The following is a 13,969-nucleotide window of genomic DNA, read 5'->3' on the forward strand; positions in this document are numbered from 1 at the left end:
ATATATTATTAAAATGTATGCTTTTAGAGTATCTACAAGGTCAAACTATTGTTTTAGTAATGATAAAACATTAATTGACTTTGTTCATTCTGTTGAAATTTACACTGATTTTGCAAAAGCAAATGTGGTAAAATTGTTGGTGTCATAGAAAGTATCATAGCAGAGGAGACTTTCAGTTCCAAAATGGCAGCTGGCTTCCCTCCTACCCACAGAAAACCAAAAAAATATAAGGCACTGAGATTGTCACCGGCAATATTCCAGAACTCAAAGATGAGGATAAGTCATTTCCCAGGGCCACAGAAAGCTTAAAAACTCTGAGCAGACAGTAAGATAATTTAATTTCTTATATGCAACAACTATCCCCCCAATCTGTCTAGCACCAAGAGTGCAAAAAATTTCCCCCAACTTACCATTTCTACACTGGAAAAAGTGAGATCGAGGTGGACGATCAGCTTCTCCACCAACTTGAGTCCTTCATCAGGAGACCTTTTCATGCCTCAATTCATGAGAAGTATTGTGAGTACCTGAAGGGAGACAAATCTTTTTGTTTGTTTGTTTGTTTGTTTGTTTTGAGACGGAGTCTTGCTCTGTCGCCCAGGCTGGAGTACAGTGGCCCAGTCTCGGCTCACTGCAAGCTCCGCCTCCCAGGTTCACGTCATTCTCCTGCCTCAGCCTCCCGAGTAGCTGGGACTACAGGCTCCCGCCACCACGCCCAGCTAATTTTTTGTATTTTTAGTAGAGACGGGGTTTCACCTTGTTAGCCAGGATGGTCTCGATCTCCTGACCTCGTGATCTGCCCGCCTCGGCCCCCCAAAATGCTGGGATTACAGGCGTGAGCCACCACGCCCGGCCAGGGAGACAAATCTTTGAGGACAGCCAGAGAGAAAGGGGAAAGGTGGTAACATCATCCCCATCTCTGGAAACCCTGCTCTGTAACTTGGCCAAAGGAGATGACAAATCAGAATAGGATTTCTATTCATATTCAGCAGCATCATGCTGTAGGAGGTACATTCTGTAAGTGTCCTGGGCTCAAACCCCTAGCTGGCCTTTTTATGCTCCCAGGATATCCCATTTGTGACCTCCCCTATTCTTGCCAGGAAGCACTTATGATTTGCTAGAGCTGAGGCAATCCTGAGCTTTAGGTAACATCTGGTGCCAAACAGTAGGCAGTGACCTAGGAAAAAATTAAGAAATTTCACAGGTAAATTATAAAGAATCTCTAAGCAAATATAACCAACAAAAACCAAAACAAGCCAGATAGAGAATACTGGAATAAATAAATAAACCTTCAAAGCAAAGACGTTGATGTACAATACATTTAAAAGAAACAACAGCTATCAGGGAACTATGACCACCAGAAACAGACAAAGCAAGGTACCTGTAACTGACCTCAATGAGATGGCAATATGTGAGATCTCTGACCAATAATTCCAAATAAAAGTTTTAGGGAAAATCAGTGATCTCCAAGGATAACACAGAAAAACAATTCAGAAATTTATCAGAGAAATTTAACAAAATGATTAAAGAAAACAAAACCCCAGAAATTTAAAACTGAGAAATACATTTGCTACACTGAAAAATTCACTGGAAGTTTAAAACAGCAGATGGGCCAAGCAGAGAAAAATAAAAAATCAGTGAGTTCAGAGATAAGCTATTTGAAATTATACAATCAGAAGAGAAAAAAGGAAAAAAAGAATAAAAAGAAATGGAGATACCTAATAAAAATACCTCAAAAGACCAAATCTAAGAATTATTGATGTTAAAGGGGGAATTGAGCAAGAGCAAGGAGTAGAGAGCTTATTAAAAGAAATAATAACAGACTACTTTCCAAAACTCGAGAATAACATGAATGTCTAGGTACAAGAAGGTAAGAGAACGCCAAACAGGTTTGCTAAATATAGAACTTTAAGACATTTGGTAATCCAACTCTCAAAGGTCAAAGGCAAAGAGAGGATCCTAAAACAGCAAGATTAAAAAAAAAAAACGCAAATAACATATAAAGGAACTCCAACTCATCTGGTAACAGACTTCTCAATGGAAACCATACAGACCAGAAAGGAGTGGGACCAAATTTTCTAAATGCTGAAAAAAAAAAAAGAAACTGATATTTAAGAATACTTTATTCAACCAAGTTAGTCTTTTATTATGAATGAGAGGTAAAGTCTTCCTGAAAGAAACAAACCTAAGAGAACTTATAACCACCAGATCTGTCTTACCAAAAATGCTAAAGTGAATTATTCAATCAGAAAAGAAATCACTAATGTGCAGGGAAAAAAAATGAAGATATAAAACCCACTGGTAAAATTAAGTACAAAGACAACTCCAGAATATTCACGTATTGTAACTGTGGTGTACAATCCACTTAAACTCTACCATGAAGCCCAAACAAGTCTATCAATTATGACAATAGCTATAGCACTCTGTTAACAGACAGGCAACATAAAACATGTAAATTGAGACAAACAAACATCAAAATGGGGAGACTAAAGATAAAGTATAGACATTGTTTGTTTGTTTTTGTTTACTCTTCTTTCTGTGATCTAAGTTTTTATCTATTTAAAGTTAGCGTTATGTCTATGTTTTTTGTAAACCTTGTAGTAACCACAATTCAAAACCTGAAATAGATACACTAAAAATAAAAACCAACAAATTAAAGCATAGTACTAGAAAAAAATCACTTAACCACCAAGGATGACTAAAGAAAAAAAAAAAAAGAAGAATAGAGGGGATACAAAACAATGAGAAAGCCAGCAACAAAATGACAGTAATAACTCCTTACTTATCAATAATAATACTGAATGTAAATAAGCTAAATTCTCTAATTAAAAGACACAGAGTGGTTGAATGGATGCGGGGGGGGGGGGCGGGGGTGGGAGGCTGGGGGAGGGAAAGCATTAGGAGAAATACCTAATGTAAATGATGAGTTGGTGGGTGCAGCAAACCAACATGGCACATGTATACCTATGTCAAACCTGCATGTTGTTCACATGTACCCTAGAACTTAAAGTATAATAAAAAAAAAGACCCAACTATATGCTCCCTATGAAAATCCCATCTTACCTATAAAGATAGACATAGACTGAAAGTGAAGAGATGAAAAAATGTATTTCATACAAATGAAAACAGAAAAAAACAAGAGTAGCTACACATATATCAGATAAAATAGACTACTTGTCAGAGACTATAAAAAGAGACAAAGATCATTATATAATGCTAAAATGATTACATAGCAAAAGATGTAAGAATTATAAAAATCTATGCACTACACACTAGAGCACCCACATATATAAAACAAAATAATAAATCTAAAGGGAGAGATAGACTGAAACAATAATAGCAGGAGCGTTCATCACCTCACACTCAGGAATGGACAGATCGGGTAGACAAAAAAATCAAGAAAGAAACATTGAATTAAATTATACACTAGACCAAATAGGCCTAACTGACATCTACAGAATATTTAATCCAACCGATACACAAAACACATTGTTTTCATCAGCACATGAAACATTCTCCTGAATAGATCATATCTTAGGTCACGAGGCAAGCCTCAACAAATTCAAAGAGTAGAAATCATTTAAAATATTTTTCAGATCATAATGGAATAAAGCTAGAAACCAATAGCAAGAGAACCTTAGAAACGACACAAACACGTAGAAATTAACATACTTTTGAATGACAAATTGGTCAATGAATTAATTAAAAAGAAAATTTAAAAATTTCTTGAAACAAATGGAAATGAAAATAAAAGATACAAAAATCTATCAGATACAGAAAAGCAGTACTTGCAAGGAAGTTTAGAGCAATAAACACCTACATCAAAAAAGCTGAAAGATTTAAACACACAACCTAGTGATATACCTCAATGAACTAGAAAGACAAGAATAAATCAAACTCAAAGTTAGTGGAAGGAAAAAATAACAATAATCAGAGCAAAAATAAAAAATTTAGGACTAAAAAAGCAATATAAAAACTATCATCAGAGTGGACAGGCAACCTACAGAATGAGAGAAAATTTTGCAATATATCCATCTGACAAAGGGCTAATATCCAGAATCTACAAGGGACATTAACAAATGTACAAGAAAAAAAACCCATCAATAAGTGGGCTAAATATATGAACAGACACTTCTCAAAAGAAGACATTTATGTAGTCAACAAATGTATGAAAAAAAGCTCATCATCACTGGTCATTAGATAAATGCAAATCCAAACTACAATGAGGTACCATCTCATGTCAGTCAGGATGGCGATTATTAAAAAGTCAATAAACAATAGATGCTGGTGAGGCTGTGGAGAAATGGGAACACTTTTACATTGTTGGTAAGAATGTAAATGAGTTCAACCATTCCGTAAGTCTGTGTGGCAATTCCTCAAGGAACTAGAACAAGATATACCAGTTGACCCAGCAATCCCATTACTGGGTATATACCCAAAGGAATATAAATTGTTCTACTATAAAGATGCATGTACACATATGTTTATTGCAGCAGTATTTACAGTAGCAAAGACAGGGAACCAACCTAAATGCCCATCAATGATTGACTGGATAAAGAAAATGTGGTACCTATACACCATAAAACACTATGCTGCCAGAAAAAGGAATAAGATCATGTCATTTTCAGGGACATGGATGGAGCTGGAAGCCATCATCCTCAGCAAACTAACAGAGGAACAGAAAAGCAAACACCACATGTTCTCACACATAAGTGGGAGTTGAACAATGAGAACACATGGACACATAGAAGGTAATACACTCAGGGGCCAGTCGGGTTTGGGGGGCGAGGGGAGGGAGAGCAACCAACAAATTAAAGCATAGTACCAGAAAAAACTCACTTAACCACCAAGGATGACAAAAGGAAAAAAAAAAGAAGAATAGAAGGGACACAAAACAACAAGAAAGCCAGCAGCAAAATGATAGTAATAACTCCTTACTTATCAATAATAATACTGAATGTAAATAGGCTAAATTCTCTAATTAAAAGACACAGAGTGGTTGAATGGATGTGGGGGTTGGGAGGCTGGGGGAGGGATAGCATTAAGAGAAATACCTAATGTAAATGATGAGTTGATGGTTGCAGCAAGCCAACGTGGCACATGTATACCTATGTATCAAACCTGCATGCTGTGCACACGTACCCTAGAACTTAAAGTATAATAATAAAAAAAGACCTAACTATAGGACAAAAAGCTAATGTATCCGGGTTTAAAACCTAGATGATGGGTTGATAAGCGCAGCAAAACACCATGGCACATGTATAATACCTATATAACAAATCTGCACGTTGTGTACTTGTATACCAGAACTTAAAGTAAAATAAGAAAAATAAAAAATAAAAAAGATAATAAGTTTGTTTTTTGAAAAGATGAACAAAATCAAAAACTCTTTAGTTAGACTATGTAAGAAAAATAGAAAGAAGACAAAAATAAAATCAGAATCAGAAAAAAAACAAGACCACAGAAATGCCAAAAAAAAATCATTAGAGAATTTTATGAACAACTATATGCCAACGAATTGGACAAGCAAGAAGAAATGGGTAAATTCTTGGATTCTTGGACACATACAAGCTATGAGGGGGGAAAAAAACTGAAAACAAACAAAAAAACACCCAATAATGGATAATGAAGGCCAGGTGTGGTGGCTCATGCCTGTAATCCCAACACTTTGGGAAGCCAAGGCAGGCAGATCACTTGAGGTCAGGAGTTTTCAAGAACAGCCTGGCTAACATGGTGAAACTCTATCTCTACTAAAAATACAAAAATTAGCCAGCATGGTGGCATGTGCCTATAATCCCAGCTAATCAGGAAGCTGAGGTGGGAGAATTGCTTAAACCTGGGAGGTGGAGGTTGCAGTGAGCCGAGATCATGCCACTGCACTCCAGCCTGGGCAATAGAGCAAGAATCCATCTAAAAAAAAAAATGAGTAATGAAAAATAAGCCATAATAAGAAGTCTTTCATCAAGCAATAGCTCAGGGTCTAATGGCTTCACCGCTGAATTATAGCAAATATTTAAAGAACTAATACCAGTTCTACTCAAACTCCTCAAAAATAATTTTAAAAAGGAGTACTTCCAAACTCATTCAAGGCTAGCATTAGCCTGATGCCCAAACAAGACAAGGACACAACAAATAAAGAAAAGTATAAGCCAGTATCATGGACATGCTCTCAGATTCAACATTGAAACTAACCTTTAGTAACCTACTCCTTTGTGTGCTTCTTTATAGAATCATAAATAAATATCCAACGTTATATGAACAGGAATTTAAAATACCACTCCCATTTCCAACTATATATATGTATGTGACACTTTTAAAAATATATCTCAACTAAGTAGCACATCACAACAGATTGCATGCATCAGCAAATATAAAAATCCAGTCTTCTGTTATAACAAATACATTGTTAAAGAGATTTGTCAAAAAAAGTCTCTTTTCTCACTTGTTCTTTAGAAAAATATAGCTTTTACATAATATGTTACTTATGTTGACCATTAAATCGTTTATTATTTAAATAAATAAGTACCTTAAGTTTTTTAGTTTTAATTTCTAATAAGGATAAGTGGTAGATACAAACAAATGCAAAAAGATGTTTGGGATCTTCAGTAAGACTATGGACTGTAACCGGTCTTGAGACCACAATGTGTGAAAACTGGTTTAAGCTTGTTTATGTACGTTTGTTCCCTCCAAAAAGTATCTTTACTATTTTCTAAACCAGTTAATGTCAATTTTTCTCGTTATTATAATGAAGTAATTAATAAAACATAATTCATATTGTAGAATTAATGGAGAGAATGTTCATTTCTGAGTTTATATGAAAATTAAGTTAAAATTAAAGAGCATTTTAAAAAATTTATAAATTAGATATGAGTGAAATAAATGTAAATTACTAGAGGGAAATATTGCAAACATCTGAAAAAATCTGTCCTCATTTTTTAATATCTTTAAGTTCTTACTACCACTTGAAAAAAATTCAAACTAATTATCTCATGACACATTAAAATATATATCATGTGACAAAAGTGATGCAAAACTCTAATTAGCAGAACCACGTGCAGTGGAAATCAAAAAGACTTGCCTTCAATAAAAAAAGACTGGTTAATGACAGATTCTTTATAAATTTCAACTAAAAAGATATTTGAAGTATACATGTGAATTGTTTTTAACGATACTTAACTATTTCTTTTTGAAATTGATTGGCAAAACGCTAATCATGCTAGTACTAGTATTGAGATTTAAGTGTTAATACAGTTCACAGAATTCACAATCCTCCAGCATGGGTCTTGTAATTACTATACAACTATTTTTTTTACACAGAAGTGCTATGTTTCACTATTGAAATCAACTTAAGGGATTATCTACATAAAATAAAATGCACTCATTTTAAGTATATAGTTTAATACAGTTTTGATAATTATTACCAGAAGTAATCATCCCACGAATCAAGAAATAGAACGTAGCCATTGCCTCAGAATAAGCCTGCATGTGTAAATTCCCTTAGTCTCTACCAGATAGAAAACCAGTGTTTTAATTTCTATTGACGTAGATTCGTTTTGCCTTATACCACATTTCACACAAATACAATTATATTCTATTTGGGTCTCACTTCTCTTAAGCAAATTCTTGTCTGTATTATTAGTTTATTCTTTTTATTGACAAGTCGTATTTCTTTGTACAAATGTACAATGATTTGTTTATCCATTCTGTTTCTGATAATGATTAGGTATTTCCAGTTCAGATCTATTAAGAATAATGTCACTTCGAACATTTGTAAGCAAGTCCTTTTGTAGATATATTTTTTTCTTTTCTCTTGGGCATATACACAGGAGTAAAATTGCTGAATCCCATAATAAATATACATTACACTTAAATGAAACCAGTAAACTTTGAATCAACATGATTCTACAATTTTATATTCCCACTAGCATTGGATAAAAATTCTAGCTGCTCAACATTGTTGCCTAAAGTTAATATTGACAACTTTTTATCTTTAATTTTATGTTGGTCATCTTATTTCTTGGAGATTTAATTATCATTTACCTGATGATTAATGTAGAGCATCTTTTTATGACCTCTTAAAATATTAATATATTTTCAAATGCTATGACTTTTTATTGTTATTATTATTTAGTTATTTTTATATATTATAGATACATCTGTCATATGTTTATCGCATGGCATATGAATGTGATTTGAATTTTATAACAGCATTTTATTAATAACATTTTATTTTAATAACATTTTATTCATCACATCTTGTAAAGACCAGGGCTTTATTTTAATGAAGTACAAATTATTATTTCAATTATTTTTATGCTTGTTGTTTTATCTAAGCCAGTTTTGCCTATATCAAAGTTATAAATGGAGAAATAGTTTTGCTTTACCTTTTATGTTTAGATGTATGGTCCATTTTGTATTATTTCCCAAGTGTATAGTGACATAAAAGGGAACTTTTTTAAGTGTTGTCTTGGCACCATTTTTGAAAATATTATTTTTAGTTGAAATACTTTGGCATCATGATTCACTGTAATTTACCATGAGACATTTCAAGGCTATAATATTAATGATAGCCATAGGAGCCCCTCAGTAGTCTCCTAGGGCCTACACTTCAAATCGTTTAGCAGTATGATGCAATTTTGCCTGGAGATTTCCAACCCTGACCTGGGAATTTCTAGGAGAAAAGGCCACCTTAGTTTCTCATTCACTCTGTTAAATTACTTGCTAGAATTATTCGAACAACTTTTGTCTTACTAACTAAATTTGTATTAGATTTGCTGCTAGGAATGATTTCAGGAAATAAAAATGATTAAAGTCTGACATTAGTTTTATGATCAGTAGGTATATGTGATATTAGTAGTCAGTGATACCATAGATATGCAATAACTTATAACATACAGTTGTATAGAATGGTATAACTATTAAGCACCAAGGTTTGGGAGACCAAGATGTTGAAATGTGGCTAAATGATAGTAGCCTGAATGGTTGTCTTTAATTTCACTGAGATAGTAAAGATATAAAATAACAACAAATTCAAAGCTTAAAATCTTGATTCAATGTCCGTTAGAGAAACAACAAGCATAAAATACTGCTCTTAAAAAATCTTTTATATATTATGAAACAATGCTAATTTATCTGTAAACCAGAAACAAAGACTTCTTTTGATGTCAGAATTAAAATATAAGTTGAAATCACTACTTTATTAAGCATGACCTGTGGAATTTAGGGTATTAAATGGTAAGAGTGGAATCCAGGACATTGTAGTGAGGATATTTGAGTGAATGTAGTTAAATGAATAATTATAAATCACAAATTCTCTGAGACTCGCTTGCTAGCTTCTCAGCCTTTTCATATATCTTTGAGCTATATGTTTACTTTTTTTTTTTTTTTTTGAGATGGAATCTCTCACTCTGTCATCCAGGCTGGAGTGCAGTGGTGTGACGTTGGCTCACTGCAACTTCTGCCTCCCAGGTTCAAGCTATTCCCCTGCCTCAGCCTCCCAAGTAGCTGGGATTACAAGTGCCTGCCACCACACCCAGCTAACTTTTGTATTTTTAGTAGAGACAAGGTTTCACCTTGTTGGCCAGGCTGTTCTCAAACTCCTGACTTCAGGTGCTCTGCCTGCATTGACCTCCAAAGTCCTGGGATTACAGGCTTGAGCCACAGCACTCAGCCTAAGCTATATGTTTAAGGAGACCATAATGTTTTTATTAGAGCCAGAATGTTTTCAAGAGGCTACTGTTCTGTGGAAGATCCACTTACAACTCGAGACTCAGCTAGAGTCAGACATCAGCTTTCCTCATTGCCCTCAAGATGAAAATTTTGTTTATATATAGAAAGAAATGCACACACACATACAATTATTCTATGAGGAAGCACTGATCTTCTAACTAAACTCTACTAAATAAAATGAAGTTTGAGAATATTTACTTAAATATGTATGAAGGGAACTATTATGTGAATTAAAAATAAATTAGCATAAAAAAGACAGATATAGTGACTTATCAAACCTTATGTTTAGTTTTGTGTGGACAGGGTGAACACATCCAAGTACAAGACACAGCTACACATGGTTAGATGAAAGCATAATATTGTTCTTGTTGTGTTCAAAAGTTAACTGCGGCTATAAGGACCACTATAGATTATTATGGGAGGAGATAACTCTGCTCTTTTGTTCTCCATAAACCCTGGTTCCTTTTCTGCACTCATAAGAATCACAGTTGCTGGAAACATAGAAATTACATTTCTTAAACTCTTCTGTCAGCAGTAGATTCAAGTTTAGGTTATAGTAAAAAGAGGTACTCCCAGAATGAAAGAAAAATAGAAGAAAGATAAAAATGATTATTGCACAGGTGCATGCATGTCATGGGATGACTTAAAATTACATTTTAATAGAGACTTTGTGTGTGCTGTTTCTTATAGGTACCCCATGTGCTCACTTTGAGTGTTACAGAAAGTTAGTGGTGGCAAGTCTTCAACAATTGAGGTTTGTGATGGTTAAAAAAGGAAGATTCGGCCAGGCACAGTGGCTCAAGCCTGTAATCCCAGCACTTTAGGAGGCCGAGGTGAGCGGATCACGAGGTCAGGAGTTTGAGACCAGCCTGGCCAACATGGTGAAACCCTGTCTCTACTAAAAAAATACAAAATTAGCTGGGCGTGGTGGTGAGTGCCTGTAATCCCAGCTACTGGGGAGGCTGAGGCAGGAGAATGGCTTGAACCCACGAGTCAGAGGTTGCAGTGAGCTGAGATCGTACTACTGCACTCCAGCCTGGGTGACAGAGCAAGACTTCATCTCAAAAAAAAGAAAGAAAAGAAAAGAAAAGAAAAGAAAAGAAAAGAAAAGAAAGAAAGAAAGAAAGAAAGGGAAAGAGAAAGAGAGAAAGGAAAATTCAGGAATTGCAGAAATATCTAATAATTGGACAAAAAAAGTTTATTGTCTCAAATCAAAGACAAAAAATGATTTAAATAAAACTTCAAGAATAATATAAAAACAAAGACAAGAAGAAAAGAGGTGACTCATGTTTTGACAGGCATTGGTAGACAGATTTTGTTGCTACTATCCCAGCTTCTGTAGAGAGCAAAGACCACCAGACATTAGAAGCATGAGAAGAACACAACCACAATAAATTAGATGTAAACATAGAAAACCTGAAATTCTGGTAGAAGCCTTCTGAGTTTATTCCTAAATTCATATTGGAAACTCTTAGATATATGAGTTGGTAAAAATGATATGGTAAAATGATTGAAAGATCCAGAAAAATTAAGTGATATAAACAAGTGTTAAAGCTGTCAAAATCAAAATGGAGTCACTTGTGTTAGAGAAACACAAAAGCAAAACTCTGACAAATAAAGCTGGGGAAAGCTATAAAGAGAGGATTACTCATGCATTAATGTCTGACAATGAAAAGTATCACAAAAGATTCTCCAAAAACCACACTCTTGAAAAAGGCTATCACCACCTTACACAAAAACTATTTCTGCAAGGACATTTTTGCAATAGTTGCCTGCCCAGTGTCAGGCAACTGACACCCTTGTTACTGTTACCCTTGTTATTGATTCTTGTAATCAAGAATAATTATTTCAGAACAATTATGTAATCCTCCTCATTTTCTCTATAAAATCCTTTGTCTTTTATTACCTCCATGAATACTTAGTAAACTAATAGTTTACTAAGGCACACATATTTCAATGCAATGCCTTGTTCCCAAAGAAATACCATTTTCTTCTTGAGAGCCTTGCTGTGTTTTTTATTAAGGTTAACAGAAGAAAGAGAAAACACTCAGAACTTTGATCATTGAAAGTGGAAAAGCTCCTAAAATAAATGAACCTTACCGTGACTTCCATGTGATGAGTGATGAAAAATAGAGAAATGATCCTATACTTTGCTTTCTATAGGTATATGGATATCTTTTTAATTGGTATCAATGTGCAGCCAGCGTATGTTTGAGAAACAAAGAAAAGTCGTTTCAGATTGTACTTCCCTCAGAAGTAAAACTTGACAGTATCTATGGTAGATAATCTCAGACAATGGGGTAATCTGCATGCCCAAGATAGGAGAAGTAATTATAGATGGAAGAAAAGCATCCATGTCTGTGAAAATTACCTTGGATATTAACAGAGAGCAAACAAACAAAAAAGGATGCATAATGAGATTCTAGCAAATGTGCATTTCCTGATGTAGCTAATTTAATTCAAAAGGAAAAATACACACCCAGAAGAGTTGGATCTAAGTCAAACTTATACCAAGTTAGGAAGTTACACACTTTGCAGATAATGTGTGAAGGACTCCATTGATTTGAAATATCAGGCTGCATTATTGTTGCATTTGTCTTGTGAGACTCAGTTTCACTTAGTGCAAGGAATGTATGCAGAGCACTAGTTTTAAAACTGTTTCAAAATTAAAATATGTACCTTCATTCGCTATGGCTGATTATTGGTCCTTGCAAGGTGCTAGCTAGTGAAAATGCTCAAAAATGACTATCAAAACTTTGTAGAATCTTTTGGAATTATCTTCTGTTTTTGAACATATACGTAACTTATAATGCAATAATTTGACTTTTTATTATGTACCTGAGAGAAAAGCATAACTCAAAAGAGACTTGTAGAAGAATTTCAGAGGAAAATAGTATTTCTAAAGGACAAATATATATACATATTTTATATATATAGATAAAGAAAGCATAAATGTCCATGATACAATCATAAAAATGAATGAACCTTAGATATATGCAAAAACATGGAGTAATTTCATATTACATTATATTACTAAGCACAGGAAGTCAAGAATTACATATAATCATGTATATAGCTATTAAAAATGTAAGAATCTGGAAAAAATAAAAGAAAATAAATCAACATCTACAACATCAACAAAAAAAATCCTTTTTTATGAAGGTTTTTAAAAACTGGCAAATTAACCTTCACTGTTAAATTTTAGGGTATTGGGGGATTTTTTGGATAGAAAGCAAGAATAGTAATTGAGGGAAGACCAGGGGTGTCTGAGGCCCTCAAAATGTTTTATGCATTAACCTCTTTTGAGGTTTCACAACTGTGCATGTTTGGATAATTTATGAATACATATAGTTATGTGTTGTGTCCTTTTTATGTGTGAAAAAAAGAAAATTTACTTAAAGTGAAAAATTTGGCATTAATGTATAATGTCATAAAATGTCAAGAAATACATATAAGTAGTGATTAGTCTTTAAGTTGTCACTGTTACTTAGAGAATAATTGCAGAAATTCTCAAAAGCCAAATGGCCTGAATTCTAATAGACTCAAGTTTCTCTTAGTTTTGTGCTTAATATTTCACTCTAAGTTAAGAGCAAGAACATTGCTTAATATTTTTAAAAGTTATTCTACTTAATGCACAAAGCAGCTTTATAATGGATTCCCTCAGCAATTTATGCTAAACCAATCCCTAATTATTCTTAAGAAAGGAATTATTCTAATGTTTATCTGATGCATTTTCAAACAATTCGTTAATTTTATTAGTGTCTTTGCTAAAGATTCAAAAATCTATAAATACGTGGATTTTTCCCTATTGAGTATATATCTTGTATATTTATGTATTGCACTTACCCCTCCATATTCTCATTCATCTAGTACCTGACTGTAGAATGAGCTCCTACATGCCCAGAAGTAAGCCTAATTTGACTGTGTCGATCCAGTATCCAATATTTGTGACACACACATACACAAACCTTATATTTTGAAAGATTCAATGTTGAATGGTATCTAATTGGTTTGGACTCAGGTTGATAATAATATTTCTAATAAACTCAAATTTATTCTTTGATACTAAAGATTTTAAAACTCTGTCTACTACTTAAAAGCCAAAGCAAAAATATCCCATGTTTCAGAGTCACTTAGTAGTGCAGCTCACACCTAGCATAGAATGGAGCTATCATTTTCTTCTTTATTAAAAATGCATTCTAGAAGTGCCATTTGAAGAAAAGCAAGAAAACTAGCTTATATA

At 33.8% G+C, this 13,969-nt stretch overlaps 1 long non-coding RNA gene across 1 annotated transcript in view; it reads right to left on the bottom strand.

Annotated features, from left to right (window-relative positions):
* Positions 1-410: 410 nt before the first annotated feature.
* LOC129136416 (uncharacterized) overlaps positions 411-13,969 on the bottom strand; it is a 136,156-nt gene continuing 122,597 nt past the window's right edge. Inside the window, exon 3 of the long non-coding RNA XR_008538023.2 lies at positions 411-524. This is a non-coding gene — a long non-coding RNA (uncharacterized LOC129136416). The remainder of the gene's footprint in view (positions 525-13,969) is intronic.

The sequence above is a fragment of the Pan troglodytes genome, chromosome 9 (assembly GCF_028858775.2).
Source record: "Pan troglodytes isolate AG18354 chromosome 9, NHGRI_mPanTro3-v2.0_pri, whole genome shotgun sequence".
NCBI lineage: Eukaryota > Metazoa > Chordata > Mammalia > Primates > Hominidae > Pan > Pan troglodytes.